Consider the following 24949-nt stretch of genomic DNA (forward strand, 5'->3'; position numbering starts at 1 on the left):
TTTTTTTTTCTTTTTTACTTCCACCGCTCCAAGCTTGCTCCTGTGATGGACTGCAATCTCAATACAAACTAGGAGTCCCATCACTGGAGCCATTTTTTAAAATGTATTTTATTTTTTTATCCGATTAACCGATTAATCGAATTTAATAATCGGCTAACTAATCGATTATGAAAATAATCGTTAGCTGCAGCTCTAACTAGGATCATTGGTTTGAATCTCGGTCATGACGCTATCCACATGGAGTTTGCATGCTCTCCCTGTTTGTACGTAGGTTTCCTCTTGGCTATGCACATGTGCTGTCACATTCTGCATGCCAGTCTAAAGCCCATGTAAAGCTGTCCATACAGCTCTCTCTTGATTCACCCCACAATGTGGATGGGGGGATGCCCCCCGCCATGCTATGGTATTCAGTAAGCGCTGTCACAATGCTGCAATTTTCCACCTGGCTCCATCAGTTTTCTTATTGAAGGATGTAGGGTGGAAAGCTGACAACACAGCCACCCAGTGAGCGAATTTCTTCTCCTTCATGAATCGAGAATGAGCCGAAATTCGCTCCGTGTATGGCCATGTGGGTTGGGGGTTCTCAAGCATATCAGACCTGGAAAGCTGGTTCATAGAAATGCATAGAGTCAAATATGGCTGAATGGATATCATGCACATTAGGAAAATTAAATGCACACAATACATGTACACTGAGTGGCCAGTTTATTATGACCACCTGACGTTTGTAGGCAAATTAGCTATAATTAGCTATAATTTTGCTCTGAACTTGCTAGAGGGCCAGACCATTGTAAATAGGGAAGCAGGTTGTTTACCACGACAGTAGAAGTGATTTGTTTCTGAAGATATGGGTAAACAACACGGTTTAACAGCCTTTGAACGTGGGATGATTGTTGGTGCGAGCCATGGAGCGAGTATCAGCAAAACAGCAGAATTTGTTAAATGTTCAAGAGGGCCTCATTGTTAAAGTGTTTAAAGACTGGACTGTCAGCCGAGAATCTGGGTCTGAACGTGCGAATTGTGGCCGTCAGCGACTAGTCAATGTTAGGGCAGAACGGAGAGTGGCAAGACTGGTACAAGACAACAGAAGGCAACAGTGCCGTGTCAGATTCCTCGCATCACCTTTCAACATCTCGTGGAGTCACGAGGCGGCCCAACGAAGTCATCTCGTGGCCCAACGAAGTACTGATGGGGTGGTCATAATAATCTGGCCACTCAGTGTATGTGTTTCTGTTCTTGGAAGTGTCATTTTGATATTCATTGGATGCATATTTATGCATTGTTGTATTTTTGTCTAGATAGAGAAAAGCGTTCGTCTTTACTGTGCAATCCTTCATACAAAACTGTCTGAGGTATTTGCCTTTAGTCTAGCGACTCCTGTCTAATATTCTACATATAGCCTTAAAACGTATCGAAACTGAAGAACAAAAATTTGATATACTGCAGCTTTCCAGACCTTAGATGTGGTGGCTGCATTAGTTTACCATTTTATTTTCACCTGGTAATCCTGCCAGTAACACACGTCCTGTCTTAGGACGTCAACGTAAACCCACTTTACTGTATCAAGAAGCAGCGTTGTCACCCTAGGCGTCAAAACAAAAAAGGGGTGGTGCCCTGTAGTTCACCGAAAGAACTGGGCAAGGCTGATAATACTGCTTGAGATTTCAGTGCAGCAGAAGCACAGCAAGTTATGAGATCACTGGATTTCTGGCAGCATAAGCAGGCTTTGTTTGCACTTATTGAACAGATATGATAAATTACTTTCAATGGTATGTTTAACAGACCAAATGGAGCAATTAGGACAAGGTATTATTAGGGCTTACATAAACTTTTAGCTACCTACAGATGTTAAAGGAGTTCTAAAATCCCAGCATATTCTACTGTAGTAGCATTGTAATAGGAATACATACTACAGTTGTGTTTGATCACGTAATCAAAGCTTACTTGAAAAAAATCCCTTTTATGCTGCCTTCTGTCTGCCCATCACTTTCAACAACTTCCTGGATTCCCAGTGTGCTTTACATCCCTTTCCCTGCTGCTTGATGTGATGTAATCTCCATTTCTCAAGACTGCATATCCCATCATGCATTGCTATTAGCAAGTAGTGATAATATTACATTGTTCAGATGTTGAGTTGTAATTCAAAAGGCAGGCTCGGTGAGAGTTATGACACAAGGAAGTACATACTCACAGGGCCGAGTGAAATTGTGTCAGTGCATTGAGGAAGTTAATCCTATGGGCATCTTCAATAAGCAAGTTTACAAACTTCTAGATCGATATGGCTATTAGGAGTGGCATAGAACTTATTGAAAGTCCACATAGAAATACATATTTATTTGATAGTTGTTGACCATAGATACCCTATAAAGACTCAGACACTACCATTAGCCTCTCACCAACCATCTTACCCCTGAAGAAGCATGGGAGGGGATGTCATGCTATGGCGAGGTACAGCCTGCAGACATTTCCCCAAATGACAATAATCGCTACAATAGGTGAAGTTTGTAGGCCTTTGCTGTTAACGCAGTTCAGACCTTACACCAGGAACACCTTGATAATGATATAATTCATGAACATACATTCCTAGACTGATAGACACAGGTCAAATGCTGCTGTTCGGAAATAAAAAAAAAAAAGTGACAATGGGAGTTGTCAGAGTGATAAAGAACGTGGGACTTAAGGTCTAATGGGTGACATTTCCAGCAACACACCTGTTACAACACAAAGAACATATAGAACATGTACGAGGAATTTTAAAACAAGGGTGTAACCCAAAGAAGATATCAGTAAGTACTATAATTAAATTGTATGGCAGGAAAACAGAAACGTGTAAATAGAAACAGCGTGGGGACCTGCGCTCTAATGCTACTTTGACATTTTTATTGCCAATTTCGGAAACTAAGGCCCCTTTCACATGAGCGGGTCAGGAGAGGGTCTGTCAACAGATCCTCTGCTGATCACAGCAGTACGGAGCGGAAGACACCACTGTGACATCGGTGTCTGTACATTTTTTTTCCTCCATCTTGTAACTAAAGGATAACAAACTTCCACGCAGAAATAAGAGTTGTTTTTTTTTTATAAGGCGTGCATGTCATGTGATCAGCCGATCCGAAATTAATCCAATGCAGTCATTCATGCGCCTGTAATAAATTGAGTTTGATTGACTTATATATATTATATTAGATTACAAATTCCACGTGAGATGTCAATGGACAGAAAAGGGCCATAAAAACACATTTGTACATTATGGATACATTGACTAAAAGCATTATGGAGACTGCCATTGCTGACTTGTTAGCGGCCAGGCCGTCTCCGGCTTCAATACTTTCTGAGTAATTGCAGCAGGTGAGCTCAGAATACCTCATCAGTCTGCTCATTTTAGGTCAGCAACTAAAAATATTGAAGCCATCAGATCAGCTTGAAAGCCAGCCAACTAGTATTTTCATGATAGAGTTTACTGATAGCAAACCTTCATATTTCTCTTGGTACATGTTCTCCTTTAACTTTTGAATATTTGCACTTGCCTACATAAACATTTATGAAGATACATTTATTTCTATCTGCTCTTTGATATTTGCCAAACTCTGCCACGTAACAGAAGTTAAACAGACCTATAATCTCAAAGCAAACAAGAAAAAAAACTTGTCAATGAAGGAACAGCTATGCAGCCTGAATATCATACATAGCTAGTGACTCAGACTGACGGTACAGGAGTAAACTATTCACCTAGAACAATGAGCAGTGCTTATGCTTCCTCTCATCGCTGCACTGCTGGGCTTGTGTGCAATGTTCCTATTGGTGAGCTTTACCACGCTGCAGTTGCAAGATATATTAAAGAGGAATTGAACTTTGCAAGATGTGCCCCCAAAAAAGCAGGTAGAGGGTCAAGGACTAGTCCCTAGTATTGATAATTGCAGAAACGTCACCAGCACACCAAATCCTTATAGGATCAAAGTTCGTAGATTTTATTGCAAACTCATGTCAGTTACACAAGCGCTTTCGGGGCCACACAGGGTCCCTTCATCAGGCATAGCAATGACCAAAGCCTGATGAAGGGACCCTGTGTGGCCCCGAAAGCGCTTGTGTAACTGACATGAGTTTGCAATAAAATCTACGAACTTTGATCCTATAAGGATTTGGTGTGCTGGTGACGTTTCTGCAATTATCTGTATTTGGTGGCGCCATCCGCAGTCATTCCGAGCACCCCTCCCCGATCACGGGGTCATACCGGTAAGGAGTGCAACTAGCCTTTTCTTTTTTTCTAGTCCCTAGTATTGCCTGTGGTCTCTCTGCAGTTGATCTTTCCCCATTAGTGACTTATTAGGCCTTGTTCTGAACTGTGAGGAGGTGGCCATATTGGTAGAGGCAGGGTTTTGCTTTCACATGTCAGAGCCTCCAGCAAGGAGAACAAAGAGAAGAACAGAGGTGACAGCATCAAATCTCACCCTTGTGAGGAAGCAGTGCCTTAGATCTCAAACTGCAGATATACAGCTATGAGGCTGTAGGCACAGGAGTGCCCAGACACCTTTATATGCCAAGAAGGGCACTGGTATTTTTTATGAGGAATTCAAGACAAAAAATATATTTTAGGGTACAGCTTAGGCATAACATTTATAAATGTTCCCTTTCACTTTTTGACTTCAAGTGGAAATTATTTAAATCAATCAGTGAATTTTAAATTAGCATGTGATAAGTGTCCTAGGCTCTGTTGCATCTGTTTTGCCTGAGGACGGGGATCCTGCGAGACCCCGAAATGCTGCACAAGTGCGATATGCTGCATCTACATCAATAAATAGACGCATTTGGAGTTTTTATATATCTCTGCCCCAGTCTGCTGACTGTACAGTAAAGAGCAGCAGCAGACTGTTAAGGTCATCCCTTTCATCTGTCCAGTTATCAGCATGTTCCTTGTCGGTACATTTGCATGCAGCAAACCCTGTTAGCCACCAGTGCTGCCCAGTCTGAATGCTGCTGTACATCAGATTATAAGAGGGCGATACCAAGTCAAAATCAAGTACCTACACCAGTTGCATTGGAAACCAGAGTTGTATTTTAAAGAAGAAGACTGAGCATTTAAAATGGTTACCCTTGCAGTAGGACTAGAGCTGCAGCTAACGATTATTTTCAAAATCGATTAGTTAGCCGATTATTAAGAGAGTTTTACCCAATAACTCTTCCTGCTTCCTATATAAACCTATTGGCTAGGGCTGCAGCTAACGATTATTTTCATAATCGATTAGTTAGCCGATTATTAAGTTCGATTAATCGAAAGCGGCGTCGCGTGAGCGGGTATACCGGCGTAGGCGCGAGCGGCTTAAACGACGTGGGCGTGGCGTAAGCAGCGGGCGTAAGTGGCGTAAGCGGCGTAAGTGGCGTAAACGGCGGGCGTAAGCAGCGGCGAGCGGGAAATTTGAATTTTAGCCGACGAATCGACGATGGAAAACGTTGACAACGTTTTCCATCGTCGATTTTAATCGACTTAATCGAATAACTGTTGCAGCTCTACTATTGGCTATAGAATAAAAGGCTGCTACTTTTAGCAATCAAAGTGACTCCCACAATTAAGGGATTAATGAATCACTTAGTTGAGACAATGACAATGGGTGGCAAGGAAAAGTATTTTGCACTTCTGAAACAACGACTCAGTGACATATGGGGACAATGACAAACGATGCCACACCACTGAACATACCTGCAAGTAACCTCTAAATTAAAAAAAATGATGTTAAAACCTATCTCCGGATTTAAAAAACAAACAAAAAACTCCCTTGCAGTGGGGCTACCCCTGGACTACAAGGGACATCTGCATAATAATGTCTAGGGCAGGAGTGGGCAAACTCTGGCCCACCAGCTGCTGTGGAACTAGAAATCCCATGAAGCATTGCAAGATTCTCACAGCCACAGGCATGACTCCCAGGAACAGATGCATCAGGGGATTTGTAGTTTCACCACAGCTGGAGGTCTAGAGTTTGCCCACCCCTGTTTTAGGGTGAACCTTTAACTGCCTCCCGGCCGGCCGGAGCTTCTTGGATGTAGCAGACCGTGTATATGCGGCGGATCGCTTGTATAAGCTGTCGGCCCGTGTCCCCTCCACCCCCTCCGCTGCCCCCCCTCCCGTTGACACGCTGGTCCCGGTGCGACCCCGGGACCAGCATAGTGCCTCTCTGACAGGGGATCAGAGGGAGATCGGTACACGAGCTCCTTCCGGTCCCCTCTCCGGTGCCAGAATGCGGAAGTGATGTATATTACATCACTTCCGCATTCTCGTGTCACTCTCCAGCTTCAGACTCTGAAAGAGAAGCTGATGAAGCAGATCTGATGTCTCCAGGACCTGTCACTTATTTTGCTAGGGTTTCTTAGCCCCGTATCTGATAGCAATAAAGTTAAGTGAAAAAAAAAAGATAGGAAAAAAAATTTAATTTTCCAAAAACAAAAGTTAAAGTTACACATAAAAAAGAATGTAAAAAAAAAAAAATGTTCAAGTCCCCACCCCTACATATACGCATGCAAACATGCATTAGGTGCGCATACCTGTAAAAACGACGATTGCGCCCATTACGCCGCACGTTACATATCGCCGCGAACGTCGGAAGGAGAGCAATAATTCTAGGGTTATCAATCACTGATAACACTAAACTGATGAGCGGTAAAAGCTATTAAAGCGTCGCCTATGGTCAATTTTGGGTATGGTAGTTTTTTTGCGATTTCGCGGTCGCGCGCAATTTTTACGCTTGACATGTTTGGTGTCTATTTGCCCGACGTGACCTCATATTTTACCAAAATAATTGGGTACTAATAATTGTTTCCTAACGTGATGTAAAAAAACTTTTTTTTTTTTCAAACTTTTCAGTAACTTTACCTAAATATAACGAAAAAATAAAACTCGCAGTGATGATTAAATACCACCAAAAGAAAGCTCTATCTGAACCCAAAAAAATGGTATAAAATTAATTTCAGTACAGCTTTGCATGACGGAATAAATGTCAGTCAATGTACTGCAGCGCTGAACATTGAAAAATGGCCTGGCCAGGAAGGGGGTCTAAACACCTGGTCTTAGTGGTTAAGCAGGTTAAGCAAGTGGTTAAAGCAGATTTAATTACTTGATTACTACTCCCGCTGGCTGCAGGACCAGAGCCCGCTGGCATCATATCTAATGCAGGGTCCAAAGCCTTGCATTAGATGTGAGGACGATGAGGGACAGTCCACGACCTGAGCGAATTGGGGGGGGAGGTGAGCACTGACTACCAGGGGAGCAGGGATCAGGTAAGTAAATCTGCAGTTAGCCCTTTGCAGTGCAGGGGTAGCCCCACTGCAAGGGGATGGTTGTTTAAGTCAGGAGACAGGTATCATGTAGGACACAAGTTGGTAAAAACCAGCGGCTTTTATAAGCATAAAAGAAAATTCATGAATTGAGATATTTTTATAAGTGTGAGCTTCCATTTATTGCAGATACCAATTTTAGCATGAGCCAGGAAAACCAGACACCTCAGCAGTGCTATAGATTTACTGGAATCATTTATTTATAAAAGCACCAAGATAATGCAAAGCACAGCAAAGCCCCAGGAAGAAAGGAGAGCAGTCCAGAACTTGACAATGCTCCTTTTTACCGAAGGTCTACTGCTCTGACTACAGCACAAAATAGTGAGCATTGATTAATTAACATTGTCACGTTACCATAAAATACAGGAAGATACAAAACACTGAGATCAGCAGTCCCCAGTCAGTGACTAGCAAGTTACACGTCTCTGGAGTATAGAGTATATCTAGCAAGTATGTATACTGAGTCATTAATGCAGTGTTTATTTTAAAGCTGAACATGGGATTTTGAAGCAAGTTTCATATTTTTAAAAGCTTGCTCTTCACTGTTGTATTCGAGATTTGCCTCTAGATAGGCAGAGCCAGCTGTCACTCACGCAGCTGGGCGGATCTCGACATTGATGTCGGGATCCGCTCCGGCGTCTCAGTATACTGCGAGCTGTAGCTCGCGGTATACTGAGCTTAGGGTAACGGGAGGACGCTAGTTTGTGTCCTCCCGTTACCCTAAGGAGAACTATGGGGAAAAACACTGACCCCATGGTTCTCCTTTACCAACTGCTAAGATATCAGCCACACAGAGTGCACTGCTATATGTGACTTGACTGATTCCTAGACTAGCATCGTGAAATGCAACAGTAAAGCAAAATCATTGTGCAGCACTCCAACACAGAAAAGTCTGTGTATGCAATGAGGAAATAGGGCTGTTCCATGTACACACAGAGTAAAAAACGATTATGTAATACATAAATTATTATTATTCAGCATTTATATAGCGGCAGCAGTTTGTGCAGCGCTTTACAATATAAGGAAGACATTACAGTTACAAATCAAGACAAGATGGTAAGGAGGGCCCTGCCCGTGAGAGCTTACAATCTAAAAGGGAACATGAAACATTAACGCACATAAATATCTAGCTGATCTCAGTTACATGAGATATATCGAAATTATCAGTAAGGATAATACATTCCCTTTAACTCCCTCTGATAATATCTGCAGTCTTGTCCTGATGATATGCTATCAAACACTTCCAATGAAATAATGATTTCTGCAATCTGCTGGGTTGCCATGGGCACTTCCAGTCTTTATACATTGTTAAAATCCTTTTATTGAGGATAATACAGAATACCCTTAATTGCCTAGTATCACAACACACAATAATGTATACCTCTATGTGCTTTACACTATGGTGGCAATAGCACCTAGAACACATACACACACGTGTCACAATGTAAATGATGAGAATTATCTCTTCTTTGTGGTGTGCAGGTGCATTACATCTTGAGTTGCTGTGCAATGATACCCATTCAGAATAATGGGCATTAATGCAGTGCAACCTTGAAAGGGCCCGTTCACACCAAGCCGTGCATTAATCACAAGGTTAGCTTATTCTAATCGCACCACAATGCAAGGTACTGCAGTACCGCGCGTTGCGGCATGCTCAATCGGCCTGGGGTCCAGTGTGGGCTGCTGTGCTGTGATGGAGCTCCATCCATATGTGCATTGCTTATACAGCTCCCTTGCATCCCCTGTAGAGCCAGGGAGCCAGAATGTGACATCACTCCGAACAGGGAGTGAGGGAGCTGTAAGCAATACACAAATGGATGGAGCTCCCTTGCGGCTATTTGGTGCATGACTGCACCGGGGAGCATATTTTGAATAGCTATTTGGTGAACAGTGCTGCACTAAGGGGGGGAGGCTAAGGAGCCTATCACCTAAAAAAGTGGAAGGCATGCGGTGACCCACTAAACACAGGGTCGCGACCCACTTTTGGGTCACAACCCACCAGTTGAGAACCAAGGCTTTAAAGTATTATTAAACCCTCCTTGTTCCTGAATTACCCATAGAACAGAACATCTTTACCTTTCTCAGTGTGTAAATACACTTTAATAGCTTTCTTTGCACTGCTGCCAGCTCCAGATCCCAAACACCACTTCCCCGAACTTCTGGATAGAGGAGTGTACGCCTGTATTACGTCACATGCACATTTTACTAGGGAAAGTGTAGGCTCCAGCCTCTGTCAATCACTCACTAGGAGAAGAGAGAAGCAGGGAAGTGACTTTCCACCCCAGGCTTTGGTTTTGGTTTCTGGGGACGTAAGCAGGGTACTAAGAAGCGCACGTTGTGTCATCTGGGAGCATGCAACCAAAGCCTGTGAAGAAACACACACCAAAAAAAGAAGCCCTTATAAAATAGCAGCCTAAAAATGCAGTCTGATGCCATTATTTCCAACTCGGCATTTGAAGTCAGCAACTGTGAATATTGACAGTGGCGGAATCCATAGCGTGATCAATTTATAACTGCTCCGCAGCAAGACGGCCCTCACTAGTTCCACCTCCTAAGCAGCACAGGGTAAAATGTTGCAAAGCAATACAATCTCAATAAACAACCTAGGGATACACACAGCTTTGTACTTTCACTCTGCCATATCTCTGTATTCACTGACACAGAACATGAGCTCACATGCACACAGATGTTATCAACACACAGTATTTTAATGATGATCCTTGTAAGGAAAGCTTCTACATCTGGGGAAAAGGTTTTGAAAATCCTTTTTAAAGTATATTTCTTTCCGTGAAATCAAATTTGAGAAACTCCCACTAAATGGGGTTATGTGTTGCCATTCACACAGCATTCCTAAAATACCTTAAAGGGTATATATGGTGGAAATCTAAAAATAAATCTGTATTTCTATATCAAATTTCCATAAGTTCTATCCCACTACTAATAACCATAATCGATGTACAAGTTTGTAAACTTGCTTATTATAGGTGCCAATAGAATGAATTTCCTCAATGCACTGACACCATTGCACTCTGTGAATATTCACTTCATTGGGTCACCTGACATCTGAACATCCCACAATGTAACATTATGATTGCTTGTTGGAAGCCCCCTCCCTAACATCACATACAAGGGAAGAGATAAGCAAGATTTTTCAGCAAGTAAAAAAAAGATAAGCAACAATTTTTTAAAACATTTTTACAATTATGCCGAGTTGGAACACTTAACAAATATAAAGTAGGTTTTAGTCTAATTCGGCTGCAAGAGTGGAAATACACTTAAATGCTCATTTGTTGTGAGACACGTACAGAAGCCGGTCTCCTGAAAATATCAGTTGCCTAGCTGTCTTTAAATCCCCTGAGTCACAATGTATTGAAGTCAAAGCAGGGATGGGCAAATGAATATGGACATCAGGATCCAGTCTGTCCAATCCAGGAGCAAGTTCCTTTGACAACTGGAAAAAAACTCAAAAAACTTAGGTGCCAGCTGTAATTTTTAAGGAACATTGGCTACCAAGCTCCTGGGATGTACCCAGCACTCAGCAAAGTATCAACCTGAAAGACAGGAAACTAGAATTCTCAGAAGGACAGGGCAGCAATGGGAGCCTCCATTAATCTCTCATGAAAGGTTGCCTTTAAAAGGACACCTATGATGGGAAAAATGTGGTGGCAATTGTCTGACTGGCTGGCTGGCTGACCCTCTTGATCCATATTGCTCTTATGATTGGTCCACTTTAAAAGTAAGCTACAAATGTTGATGTACCCTTCTTTACCAGCTGTCGACCATTAGGAATGAATAGAAAAACTACTAGGGAGGCTGTCTGGTGCTCACTGGCCCCACAACAAAGATCTCCAAAGACAGTGGACAGGCATGTTGAGAAGATGCTGATGAGGAGAGGGGGGCTGTACCCTAAAGCCAGCCATACCTAAGCAGAATTTCGTTTGAGAAGTTTTAGTTTTGGAATGTTTGTTCAATTTTCTAATGGTTAGTCTTCACTAACCATTGTTAGTGAAGTCTAACCAATCACTGTTCGTAGTGGTGAGGAAACTTGAAGGAGCAGTGTTTCACCTGATAATCCGGCCAATAACACACTTACTGTCTTACGGTGGCTCCTGTCTATGGAGGAGCAATGGAGTGTTACATACACAAACAGATTAAGATGGACTTTACATAAGTGTCAATTCACCTTTAAAGTAGAACTACATTTCCCTTACAGCCAATGAAGGTGCCATCTTGCCCTCTATTTGGATTGCAGTGGCCATGGTGCTGCACATGTGAGCTATGACACCAGATATTTGAGGGCTTAAAAGTTCAGTTGAGAGCTGAAATAAGCATACTTGCAACAGTTGGCATGGCTTGAAAGTAACTGTTTTGAGAGATATTAAATTAGTGGGTACAATTCCTCTTTAATTAAAAAAAAACCCATATACATTGCTGATAGATTGTAAGTTAAAATACCATTTGTTTAAAAAAAATATTTTAACTTACTGCTGCTACCATGGGCTCCCCCTCTCCATTCCAAGGACATGGCTCGAGAAGCCGACCATTGCATGCGAGGCCCCAAGACCTCATGAGCAAGCACTCAGCTCCAAAACTTGGCTTGCCTAACTGCGCATGTGCAGTCTGCTGAACTTAGCCATTCTCCATTACAAGTATACGGCAGAAAGGGCCAACCGTTGGAAGTGTGGTCCAACCCCTCAGGAATGACCACTCGGCTACAAGAACCCGGCTTGCCTAACCGTGCATGCACAATCCTCAGAACTCAACTGCTCTCCATTCCAGTGGCAGGAGGAGCCGACTGTTGGATGTATAGCTCCAACCGCTCATGAACAAGCATTCGGGTACAAGAACTTAGCTTGCCCAGCAGCACATGCGCAGTTTGCTGAACTCAGTCACTCTCCATTCCAAGTACATTGTAGGATGGGCCGATCGTTGGATGTGTCGCCCTAACCTCTCATAAACAAGCCCTTGGCTTGCCTAACCGTGCATGCGCAATCCACTGAACTCAGTGACTCTCCATTCCGAGTACGTGGCAGAAGGAGACAACCGCTGGATGTATGGCCTCAACCCCTCATGAACGAGCACTCGGCAACAAAAACCCGACTTCCCTAACCGCACATGCGCAGTCCACTTAACTAAGCTACTGCTGCTGCGAGAGAGAGTGGACTGAGTGCTTGTTCATAGTGGGCTGGATCCGCACATTTAACGGTCAGTCTGCCCTGCCATCTAGGCATGATGTAGAGGGAGAGCCCACGGTAGCAGCAGGAAGGAAAAATAAGAATAATTTTTGAAAGCGAGGACAGCAGTTCAACTTAACATCTATCTATCTATAATGTATATGGATTTTTTTTTTTAAATGTCATTAAAGAGGAACTTGACCCACCAATCCTGCCAGGCAGTAGGGACAGAGGGGGGGGCAGTTATCAGCAGCAAGAAAAGTAAAAATGGAGGACAGAATTGTAATTTACAATCTAAGCTGCTAAGCTGTAATGTATAATGTCATTAAAGGTGAACTAACCCTTTACAGCTTTCAGCAGTTACAGCAACTTTTTTTCTCCCTTATAGTATAAAGTTTTACATAAATTGATAAAAGCTGACCATTGTACCCCTGTCAGTGTTAAAGAGAAACTGCCGGATTTTGAAACCCCCACACTGCAAGGGTTAACTGTTCATTTTTCCCTAGGGGCGAAAATAGAGAAGAAATACTCCCCCGACCCTCGGTCCTGCGGCAGTGACCACTTAAACCCAAGGCTGTGGTATGTCTTTCGTTGTCTTCATGGCCAATAGAGCAGTAATTAGACGTGATGACGTCACAGGTCCTTACAGCATCAGAGCCCAGGGGAAAAGAGGCTGTGCGGACCGGGTTAATATTTCTTTTTTTTTACTTTCGGCCCCTAGACAAAATGAGCATTTAACAATTGCAGCGTGGGGTTAGTCCCACTGCAAGGGTTCATTTTAACCCTGGAGTCTCACTTTAAAAATGTCCCATTCCACTTTTGCTGGACAGCTTGGTCTGTTAAAGGAAGTTAAACAATACCAGGCTTACTGGCCGGATCACCATGTGATAATAAAAGGAGAAAAAAAAGCAAACAAATGCAGCCACCACATCTAAGAATTGGTTAGCTGCAATATATTATATTTTTTGGGTTTAGCAAAATATACACTTGCAAACAATGATGTGCACATCACTGAGGTTCTATAAATACATGCCTTGTCACACTCCCTACCGGAAAACCCCCAAAACCGGTGGGGGGACGGGTGCTCGTAGTGACTGCGGATGGTGCCGCCAGACAATATTTGTAGGTAGATGTCACCAGCACACCAAATTCATTTAAAATCCAATGTGTTCATTTATTGAAGTGTCATGTCATCAGAACGCTGATTTTTCTGATCGCTGAAGATTTTCTAGGGAAAATCCCCAATGTGATTATGTCTATATGAGCATCAAGCGTCCCCCATACCATCTCTACAGATGACGGTTAAATACATCTGCAGTTCCCTCTGCGCTAAACGCTGCATGACCGCTGGATGTGACACAAGTCTGTCATGCGTGAACAGAATCCGTGCAGCCTAGTTTATACAATGCTAGGAGTTATATATAAACTGCAACACAAAGAGGCTGCAAACAATGACAACCAAACAAAGGAAAACAATGACATTAATAACAAAATAAAGAAACAAACTGCTAACCATAAGTAGGCAAATCAGCAATAAAAGTGAATAGAAAACGGAATGATTACTGCAGAAACTGGAAAAACGACACAGCGCTGATAATAAATAATAAAAGTTCCTGATATTCAGAAATGTATTGCATGTGATCAGGACCATGCAGGGATTATGCAGCAGATCATGCACAGCGCTCTTCAGATAAGAGCTCAAGTCTTCCAGAAGGGCCAGCCTGTGCTGGAATCTCAATGCTGCTGCCACATACCGTCGAGAGGTCATCAAAGGGGAACAAAAGGAAAGTCAGCAAGAATGAAGAAATGAAAGAAGCATTGCTGAGTGGAGGAGGGGATTACTGACAGTCAGGGCACACAGCATACCAACGCTGTGTCTAATCAGATTAGAGGAAGGGGCCTTGCAAGGTGATCGTGCACTCTCCCCTCTACATACAGCACCCATGGGAGATCGGCGAGCACACTGCTATCTGCTGCAGCCTGTCATTGCCCCCTATACACAAGATCACATCGACCCTGTGCTGAAATCCAGCCTGATCTTATATAAAGTACACGGCGACACCCCCTCTTGTGTGCTAAGGTCACCCCATCAGAGGACATGACTTACCTGTGCAGGGGATCGGAGCCGATGGGGTCTGTGTGTAGCAGGATCGGCGAGATCCAGTATAGAGTCCGATCATGCCAGTGCTGCTGCTCGCCTTGTGAACACCGAGTCCTCCCCCGGAAGTGAAAGCTGAGCTCAGCCCCGCACTCACATGCTGCAGATCGTGTGCACTGCAGTCACTACTGACACCGTGTGTACTGCTCGGGGCTGCTGATCACTCACCTAATAGAACAATGAAGCCATAATCCACCCATTGTAAAATAGTAATACATGCACCCATAATGAAAAATAGGAACATGTGCATGTATTAACTTTTTCCACTGGAGCCTGCAAAGCATTGCAACTACAATCAGTGGATCATGGGTGCAATGTTCAGACTCCTGGAGATGTATCACTGGGTGCAATGTGCAGGCTCCTGTAGATGGATCACTGGCTGCAATGCCCAGGCTCCTGGACATGGATCACTGGGTGCAATGCTCAAGCTCCTGCGGATGGATCACTGGGTGCTATGTGCAGGCTTCTGCAGAAGGATGGTGGGTGCAATGTGCAGGCTCCTGTTTATGGATCTTGGGTGCAATGCTCAGGCCCCTGTGGATAGATTGTGAGTGCAATGCACAGGCTCTTGTGGATGGATTGTGAGTGCAATGCGCAGGCTCTTGTGGATGGATTGTGAGTGCAATGCTCAGGCTCTTGTGGATGGATCCCAGGTGCAATGCATAGGCCCCTGCAAATGGATCCCAGGTGCAATGCATAGGCTCCTGTGCATGGATTGCAGGGGCAATCTACAGATTCAGGTAGATGAATCATTGGTGCAATGCATAGGCTCCTGTGCATGGATTGCAGGGGCAATCTACAGATTCAGGTAGATGAATCATGGGTGCAATGCTCAGGGTCCTGGAGATGCATCATAGGTGCAATGCGCAGGCTCCTGTAGATTGATCACAGGTTCAATGTTTGGCTCCAGCAGATGGATTGTGGGTGCAGTGTTCAGGCTCCCGCAGATGGATTGTGGGTGCAGTGTTCAGGCTCCCGCAGATGGATTGTGGGTGCAGTGTTCAGGCTCCCGCAGATGGATTGTGGGTGCAGTGTTCAGGCTCCCGCAGATGGATTGTGGGTGCAGTGCCCTGGCTCCTGGAGATGCATCATGGGTGTAATGCCCAAGCTCCTGTAGATTGATTGCAGATGCAATGCTCGGGCTCCTATGGATGGTTCATAAGTGCAATACACAAGCTCCTACGAGTTCATCATGGGTGCAATACACTGGCTTTTGTGGGTGCAATGCACAGGCTCCTATGGAAGGATCATGGGTGCAATGCTGAGGCTTCCGGTAGATGGATTGTGGGTGCAATGCTGAGGCTTCCGGTAGATGGATTGTGGGTGCAATGCTCAGGCTCCGGTAGATGGATTGTGGGTGCAATGCACAGGCTCCTGTGGATGGATCCTGGGTGCAATGCACAGGCTCCTGCGGATGGATCCTGGGTGCAATGCACAGGCTCCTGCGGATGAATCCTGGGTGCATTGCACAGGCTCCTGCAGACTCGGCTCCGGGTCCATAAATAGGTGTGGACCTTCAGTTATGGGGGCTGGAGGTAGTTATGAATGTACTGCAAGTGCAGTGATGTCACCATACTTGTCTTCCATTGAGATCTATGAGTCCCTCTGCTGAAATGGGGCTTCCAGCTTTCCATTTAGAGATCTGTAAATGATGACATAACTGTGCAGATGGGCGAACTGAAAAAAAAATATACAGAATGCTGTGGAGAGGAGAACCCCACAATTCAGGTAAAGATGGGGCATGTTACACCCTAAATATGGGTGTAACATGACACATGGACAGAAAGGTCGACTAAAGCCATTCACCAGTAGAACTGTTTGAAAAAATTAATTTTCAGAACGTTTGTATGATTTTTTATAATGGGTTGCTGTTAATGGGTTCAAATCCACTATTAAATTCATAGATATGACCACAGTGATAAAATAATCGCAGTAGCAGCATGGAAGATTTTTCTCGAATGAAAGATATTCCATTATGGTTTTCGTTCAGAAAACTCCATTCCAACGTTAAAATCAAATGACATTCGTCAAGTCTCTAATGACATTAATTTTTCGTATGAAAGTTTGTTAAAAAATCTACCAGTGTATAGCCAGCTTAAACCTATAAAGCTGAACTCATGCCAGTCCTTGTTTTAGTTTTAGATAGAATAGGGACTGGACCTGTGTCGGGTCTTTTGAGGCCCCCTTAAAGGAGAACTATGAGGTGAGTGCTTTTCACTCACCTCATAGTTCTAGCCGACCTGTGACAATGAGACTGTCACAGGTCGGCTAAGTAGATCGGGAGGTGAGCGAACACATATCGGCGTTCGCTCACCTCTCGATCCTGTCACAGGGAGCGCTGACTGGCGGAACGGATGGGGGAGGGGGCGGGTACAGCTGGCTCTGCCTCTAGGTAGGCAGAGCCAGCTGTCAGTCACGCAGCTGGGCTGATCCAGACATAATTGTCGGGATCCGCTTCAGCTGCGGCGTCTTAGTATACTGCGAGCAGCAGCTTGTAGTATACTGCGGCATCTCAGTATACCGCGAGCTACAGCTCACGGTATACTGAGCCTAGGGTGACGGGAGGACGCTAGTTTGTGTCCTCCCGTTACCCTAAGGAGAACTATGGGGAAAAGCCTTAACCCCATAGTTCTCCTTTAATGTCTTTGCGTTCTGGTGCGTTGCATTAAAATATGTCAAGCATTAGGCTCACACTTGGGACTCTGAATTCTTCATACTCTCTTGGTACATTTTTGATGCGTTTTCTTGTGACATCATCAGGTGTCATTTTCATTCAAACTTCCTGTTTCCTATGTCTGCTGTTTGTGTAGTTGTGCTGCAATCCTGTATTAAACTAATACCAGGAGCTTGCTCTGTGTGGTTTTGCATGAAAAGGGTAAAACATCCTGATCCTCACACACTTCTTGGGGTACTTGTATTGGTGGTGGGTGAGATCATGCAGCAATGGCCCTGCTCTGGCCAGGTGGATATAGGCTTCAACATCCATCATTCTGCGGCCTGGCCTCTCCCATCTCCTCTGCAGCCTGTGTAGAGTTGAAGTTGCAGGTGAGGAGCCCTGTTATGGCAAAAAAAAATGCTAGAAATTAGGGCTGTGGAAATTAAAGATTAATTCTCGATTGACTATTAAACTTTTTGATCGATTAAAATAATTTTGATCGCTAATGAAAACGCTCACCTCTCCGCCGCCTTCCGGGAGTCCCGTCGGCGATCTGGTGACGTCACGGACATCGACGTCACCGGACTCCTTCCCCAAGTGGCTCCGTCGGCTAACGAAGAGATGGGGGGAGGAGGCCGGTGATGTCGATGTCCGTGATGTCACCAGACTCCTCCCCCCTTTGTTAGCCGATGGAGCCACTTGGGCCGGTGAGTTTGCCCAAGAAACTTTCTGCACGAGCGCCAGCCAAGGCATTGGCCTATACACATACAGCACAGCAATGAAGTAATAAAATGAACTAGGATCACACTAATCCAGCACGTTATTATTCTCACGTGCCCCACTCAATATGGCCGCCACTTGAGTGGGGCAACTCAGAATAATAACGTGCTGGATTAGTGTGATCCTAGTTCATTTTATTACTTCATTGCTGTGCTGTATGTGTATATGCCAATGTAGTTGGATCTGTATGTGCGTTATAATTAAACGAAAATAATCGATTAATCGAACACGAAAATTGTAATCATTACCAGCCCTACTAGAAATGTATATACAGGTTTTGTAAAATGATTCCATGACTCTGTTGGGCGACCAAAGGGCCTAAGACTGCTTTTAGGTGCAGTGACACGCCATAGTATTCACCTTCCCTCCCCAAACAACTACATAAAAAGGTTATGTAGGAAGATGAAGTCAGGGGTGAGGAGCTTGGCCAGCGCAGACAGTAAATAGACACTCCCAGAAAGGGAAGAGGGCTATGAGGTGCAAGAAGGGAGAGAGCTGTGCTAGGGAATTGGCTCTTTCTGGAGCAGTAATATTTTCTAACATGTTCAAAGGCACTTTGGAATTAAATATTTATGGAAAGGAAAAATCCCGAAAATGTCAAAAACATTTATTTTTTTGTGCTTTTACCTGCAATTTTTTTGGGTTGGGTTAAATCAACCCGTCTTGTCAACACTCCAGAACAGAGCAGAAAACATGCATCAGCAATGTAGTACACCACATTGCATGGTAATGCAATACCATGCTTTGTGGCTGCAACACATGTGTATCAGGGTACCATTGAAAATGAATGGCAATGCACTAACACATGACTGGTGTGTTTAATGTGTGTTGTAGTAAGTGCTAATGTAGCAAGCCCCACCCTCTGCTTTCCAAATGGTGCATCACAGAAATTAAGAATAAACAAAACACTTTGGGAGAAAACCATAAAAAATGCTGTTCCCATGATTCTTACTGGCTCCTCTAGATGGAGGTGACCTTAGGGTTCTTTTTGTGGGATCATGGGAAAGTTCTAAATCTTGTACCTGTAGCTCCTGTATCCTGTAGCATCCTTTTGTAAGAATCGGGATCCTGAGCTTTCCCCAGATCCCTCTGTGAGGCCCAGTGATGTCAACGACCAGAAGTGGCTGGAACCCGGGAGTAAAGTTGTGCAGCTCACTGTTCAAACTCTGCATGCCTTGGGTGCCAGGTTGACTTAACTCACGTGTGGGAATTACATCACCCCGGGCCAGACAATTAAGATCAGCAGTGTTAAGGTGTCTACACCTATCGATTATCATTCGGAAATCGTCCACAAATGGTCTTTAAACGATGATCGATCTGTTGATGGGAACCCAACGATTGTAAATACTGTACTTCTGGCATGAATTTCTTCGATCGGTCAGGCTGGAAAACTTTTTTCAAATCGAAAGAAAAGCGATGGATTAGTGGCAAATGAAAAAAATTGCAACAAGAACACTGCACAAACGAAAATCTGTTATGTTGATCGTCAAAATTTGGTGAGTTAGTATTGCTAACAAACTATTTTCGGAATCGACATTGGACTATGCATGATGGGTTATTTGAGTGGAAATCGAACGAGGGTTCAATAACAGCACGGAAGAAATCGAAAGATAATCGCAGAGTCTATGGCCCCTCATTTAACCGGGAAGAGTGAAGCCTTCCAATTGCTAGATGAGAGCTAAATGTGCCATTATGAGAAATATGCTATGAAGGGCTTCACACCGCAGAGGGAGCCTAGAGATAAAACCGTCAGGACCCTAGACCTTATCACCTGTGCTTATGAGGAAAGGATATCCATGATTCTGCTATCCACGGAGAAAGCCATCGACTGGTAGTCCATGGACCTAACCCTTCAACATATCGGTTTTCTCTCCTCCGATGCAGACCTGGATTAGAGCACTTTATTTGTCTCCAGTGGCTTTGGTTACAGTTAATGGTGTCCCTTTACGTAGATTTAATATCTCAGATGGTACTCTCCTGGGCTGCCTACTCTCACCACTCATCTTCATCATTACTCTGGAACCTTTACTCTGAATGATCAAATCCTAGTATACATGGTCTGCCTCCTCATCATTACAGGACACAGTAGTGATATAGAGGTCTGTGGGAAAAACCATTCAGCTCTACAGGGGACACAGGAGATCAACACTTCCAGAAGTATTGGTTTGGAAGAACCTTTAGCCAAGGACTACTCTGCAGTTAGGTGGTGTGCCCAGAATAGTAAGTATTCTTGCCACATACACCATTTTGAAAGCAACTTTGATAGACATGTGCACCAGCAAAACATTTGTTTTGTTTTGTTTTGATTCGGATTTTGAGTTATTTCGTTTTTAGGGATTCGGGTCCAAAACTCAATTAGTTTTGGGATTCGGACGAAATTCGTTAGCGGTGTCCTGTACGAATTGTCATTTCGTTCGGTCACATGTAAAAAAAATAAATTTTTAAGTCACTTTGCTGCAGCAAAAATTCGTCAAAGTATTATGACACCTCGGCTCACAGACCCGAATGGCATTCGGGAGCTCGCGAATGCTGTGTTGTATTTGGCAGCTGAGAATGTCAAATGGGCGGAGTGAGCCGTGATGTCACGACTCTGCCCATCTATTTGCTTTTGCACTGAATGTGATTTTGCGGCGAGTTTTCGTCGGGTTCGGACAGTCATCGTGCGCTGAGACCTTTTTTATTTCGACGAGTCGGCGAGCATCTTGCATCGTGATTGACACTGGATTACATCGATAGAATCTTTTTTTTTTTTTTTAAATTAAAGGAATAGTCAAAAATTGATTCTCTTGTTTTTTTTATTTAATTAAAGGATTTTTTCTAAAAGTGTGGTTTGTTTATTTACTTTGACTTTTAACCCTTTAGTGAATGGGTAGTTTTTCCCTATTTGTGGGGGCTGGGGTTCACCCCTAAAAATTCCTACCAGATCTAAAGGGCCTGGTATGGATTTTGCGGGGAACCCCATGCACATATTTTTGTTTTAACTTTGGGGGGGGGGGTCCCTCCTAACATTCCTATAAAGGGTCTGGTATGAATTGGGGGAGAACCTCACTTTTTTTCTTCTTCTGCAGACTGTAAAAAAAAAAAAAAACAATTCTCAAATGTCACTTTGCTGCATTGAACGCGCGAAAACGAAAACTCCCGCTAACGAATTTCGGAATCGGAAATTTGGATTCATTTGCATTCGTTTTATCTGTAATTCGGAATTCGTATACATCCGAATCTAGGAATTTTCGAAATTTCGTCTGAATTTCAATTCGGAACAAAACGAATTGCACATGTCTAAACTTTGAGTAAGTGGCAATTGCTTGAAGATGTTTTAATGTAAGGTGAACTTTTTGCAGACTTAAGCAGGTTTTCTTCTGGAACTGCAGTCAAAGACCCTGCTATTAAAAAGAATCCTCATAACATGATACCACCACTACCACCAACAAGTTTCACAGTGGGGATGGTGTTCTTAGGGTGATGGGCAGTGTTGGCTTTCCAGTACATATAGCATTTTGTGCTCTGAGAAAAAAAATTCATCAGGCCAGAGGATCCTTTTTTTTTTTTACATACACTGAGTGGCCAGATTATTATGACCACCTGACGTTTGTAGGCAAATTAGCTATAATGTGGCGCTGAAGTTGCTAGAGGGCCAGACCATTATAGATAGGGAAGCAGGTTGTTTACCACGACAGTAGAAGTTATTTTTTTCTGAAGATATGGGTAAACAACGCGATTTAACAGCCTTTGATTGTGCGATGATTGTTGGCGCTCGGAGCCATAGAGCGAGTATCAGCAAAACAGCAGAATTTGTTAAATGTTCAAGAGCAGCTGTTGTTAAAAACTGTTTAAAGACTGGACTGTCAGCCGAAAATCTGGGTCTGAACGTGCAAATTGTGGCCGTCAGCAACTAGTAAATGTTAGGGCAGAACGGAGAGTGGCAAGACTGGTACAATACAACAGAAGGGCAACAGTGCAGTGTCAGATTCCTCGCATCACCTTTTCAACATCTGGTGGAGTCACGAGGCGGCCCAACAAAGCCATCTCGTGGAGTTATCTCGTGGCCCAACGAAGTACTGATGGGGTGGTCATAATAATCTGGCCACTCGTATGTTTAGCTGTCTCCCATATACCTTTTGGAAGCAGCCAAAGGGGTTTTTATACGGCTCTTTAATCCATTATATGGCATTATAGTTGTCGCATGAAAAATTCCTTCTATCCATGCATGTACGGCCTTCTTTAGGCAGAGGTGTGGTTGGATTGGATATAATGGTGTTCCAGGAGAGGTTAAGGATGCATCTTTAAAGGAACTGTCATGGTTTTGAGTGATTTTTTTTAATTCCTAATGTTTTATCAGTACTCCCCTTTTGTGTACTCCAGTGAGGTTGCTGGCATTTCTCATGGTGAGTTACCTTATAGTGACAAAAGTGCACCACATCTGTGTAATGTGTGTTGAACTGACCATTCCCTTGGAAGCCTGTGTTGACACCCTATAAAAGAACACGAAGGACCTTCGTGTCAAGACCACCAGGTATCTTTTTTTTTTTTTATGAAAGCTACAAATGTAAAAATATTTTTAAAACATTTCACTATGTGTTTGTGCTTAATAGTGTACTAAGTTGTCCTGGATCGGCAGCATGCTGGAGAGCTGGACTGCTGCTTTCACACAGAGTGCAATCCGGGTCTCCAGTGATCCAACAGGGCCCCTGCACGCCCGTCAACAACAGCTCAGAGAGCACGAGCATCTTTGATTAGAGTACTATGCAAGAGACGTGTTGAACAGCTTAGTAGGTTGTTATGCATGAATATGTAGGGGTTGATTTAAAAAGAATTTGCTGGGCTGTTTGCCCTGCTAATATCTGTGAAAGTACGTCCTATGCGTTTATATGTACAAATTAATGTTCTTTCGGGTTTTTTAGGGATGCACCGATATCGGTGCCGATACCGAGTATTTGGGCGAGTACTTGTACTCGCCCAAATGCTCCAATGCCTAGCCAGATACTTCCTGTATCAGGAAGTCAGGCAGCGCGTCATTACACGATGCCTGGCTTCCTGATTGGCCGGGAAGCCGGCTCCATGCTCCCTCGTCACTTGTGAGCATGAAGCCATTCAGGATGCCGGGCAGCGTGTGATGACGCAGGACCCTGCTTCCTGATTGGCTGGGAAGCCGGCTTAATGCTCCCTCGTCATCTCATGACGAGGGAGCATGGAGCCGGCTTCCCGGCCAATCATGAAGCAGGGCGCCACGTCATTACACGCCTGTTTTTTTTCCTTTACAAGTGTAATTATAGTCAAACGTTCTGGTTGTAGCATTGCATTATGGCCACTACATGGCAAGGAAATAAGTATTTATTTTCTATGCTCTTTTAGCATCATCTAGTTGACATAATGCGATATTACAATCAGAACATTCTAACTTAATTACACTCTTAAAGTAAAAAAACTAAAAACATTCATTTGTACATTTATACACACAGGACAAACTTTCACAGATATTTGCAGGATGAACAGCCAAGCAAATTCTTTAAAAAGTAAACTCCATATTAAACAGGAAAAAAATAAAATAATGCTCTATTCTTTACTTGTTATGCAGCCTGACTGTATAAAAAAAAAAAAGTTGAACTTCAATTGGGTTTAATAAATGACTTGCAAATAGGCTTTAAGATGACTATTTACATTAACACGTTAAAGCTTATACAGTATGAGGTTTTATTGATTAGGTTTTGCATCTACTTTAACTATGTTGTGCTTTGTGGAATTGTATTGAATCTGGCTGATAAAAAAAACAATGCTTCTCAGGAAAAGATTAAAATCTTAAACTATGGCCTGGTTTAGCCCACGCTTCTGACATGGTTACTATCACAAAGCTATCTACTGCAGTGTTTGTTGTAACACTACAATTATTCATGTGAAAATGAGTATCTGGCCAGATAGATACTATGAGTGGGTAGCCCTTGTTTCTTATACTATACCTCCCTCTAGTGGCCAAAAGGTGTTCCATAGGGCATTTCTTAGCTATGAGAACAGCAGACAATACTCGGGAGCACCTATACATAAAGGTGTCTTATTGGGTAATTAGTGTAGATCTAAGGTAAACGGGGATGACCTTCGGGTTTGTGAACTTTGCAAATAGCAAGCATCTGGACGAATCGTTTGCAGCTTCATCACCAGAAAAAAGGAACAGCTCATAATGCAGTGCATAGCCTTTACCCTGGTCAGCTGAGTTATAAGAGTCATTAGGTTGAAGGAATTGATAACCCAGCCCCCTTTTTTTATCAAAGTGTGGGCCTACAGGACCATATTGTCAGTTTGCGTTGGACTATTAGGGAGAATTTACATTTCTGCGTAAGGAGAGGGGTTTTTTTGGCATCGGTACATGTCCCCCATGACTACGCCAGGCTTCCCATGCCTTTTGTTTGAAAGTTGCACAGAATTGAATAACAAGATTTGCCCCTCATAGACTTTAATGGGGGCATACCCTGAGCACAACTGTCCATGACCTAAACCTAGGCAGATTATGAATACATGAATTCAATCTTGCATGATACCTATTTCTTATTGAAGATCCTTGATGGCACGTAGAGGTTACTGTACTGGAGTTACAAAGCTCTGCAATCACCTTATGCTAATCCTATACTTGTGCAGTAAGAGTAGGAACTTGGAGAAGGGAACATCAGTTCATACATGTACTCAAAAATATAAATTAGACAGTTGACTGAACATAGAAAACTTATGCAAAATCAATTTGATTAGATTGGCTGTGATATTAAGACTAGGAGCTTATACATGGCTGATGACTCTCTCCAACAGCATGTGACAGATCAAAGTGGACCTAGCATAACACGTGTGTGTGTGTATATATATATATATATATATATA

At 43.4% G+C, this 24949-nt stretch overlaps 1 protein-coding gene across 1 annotated transcript in view; it reads right to left on the reverse strand.

Annotated features, from left to right (window-relative positions):
• The window catches only part of CUNHXorf23 (chromosome unknown CXorf23 homolog), a 91095-nt gene extending 66170 nt beyond the window's left edge, over window positions 1–24925 (reverse strand). The window contains exons 1-3 of the mRNA XM_018554854.1: window positions 24915–24925; window positions 16768–16778; window positions 14602–14684 (exon numbers count right to left, since the gene is read on the reverse strand). The gene's annotated coding sequence lies outside the window, so the exon portion shown is untranslated. The remainder of the gene's footprint in view (window positions 1–14601; window positions 14685–16767; window positions 16779–24914) is intronic.
• Window positions 24926–24949: the final 24 nt, after the last annotated feature.

This window comes from Nanorana parkeri, unplaced genomic scaffold, assembly GCF_000935625.1.
Source record: "Nanorana parkeri isolate BGI_ZX_2015 unplaced genomic scaffold, ASM93562v1 scaffold175, whole genome shotgun sequence".
NCBI lineage: Eukaryota > Metazoa > Chordata > Amphibia > Anura > Dicroglossidae > Nanorana > Nanorana parkeri.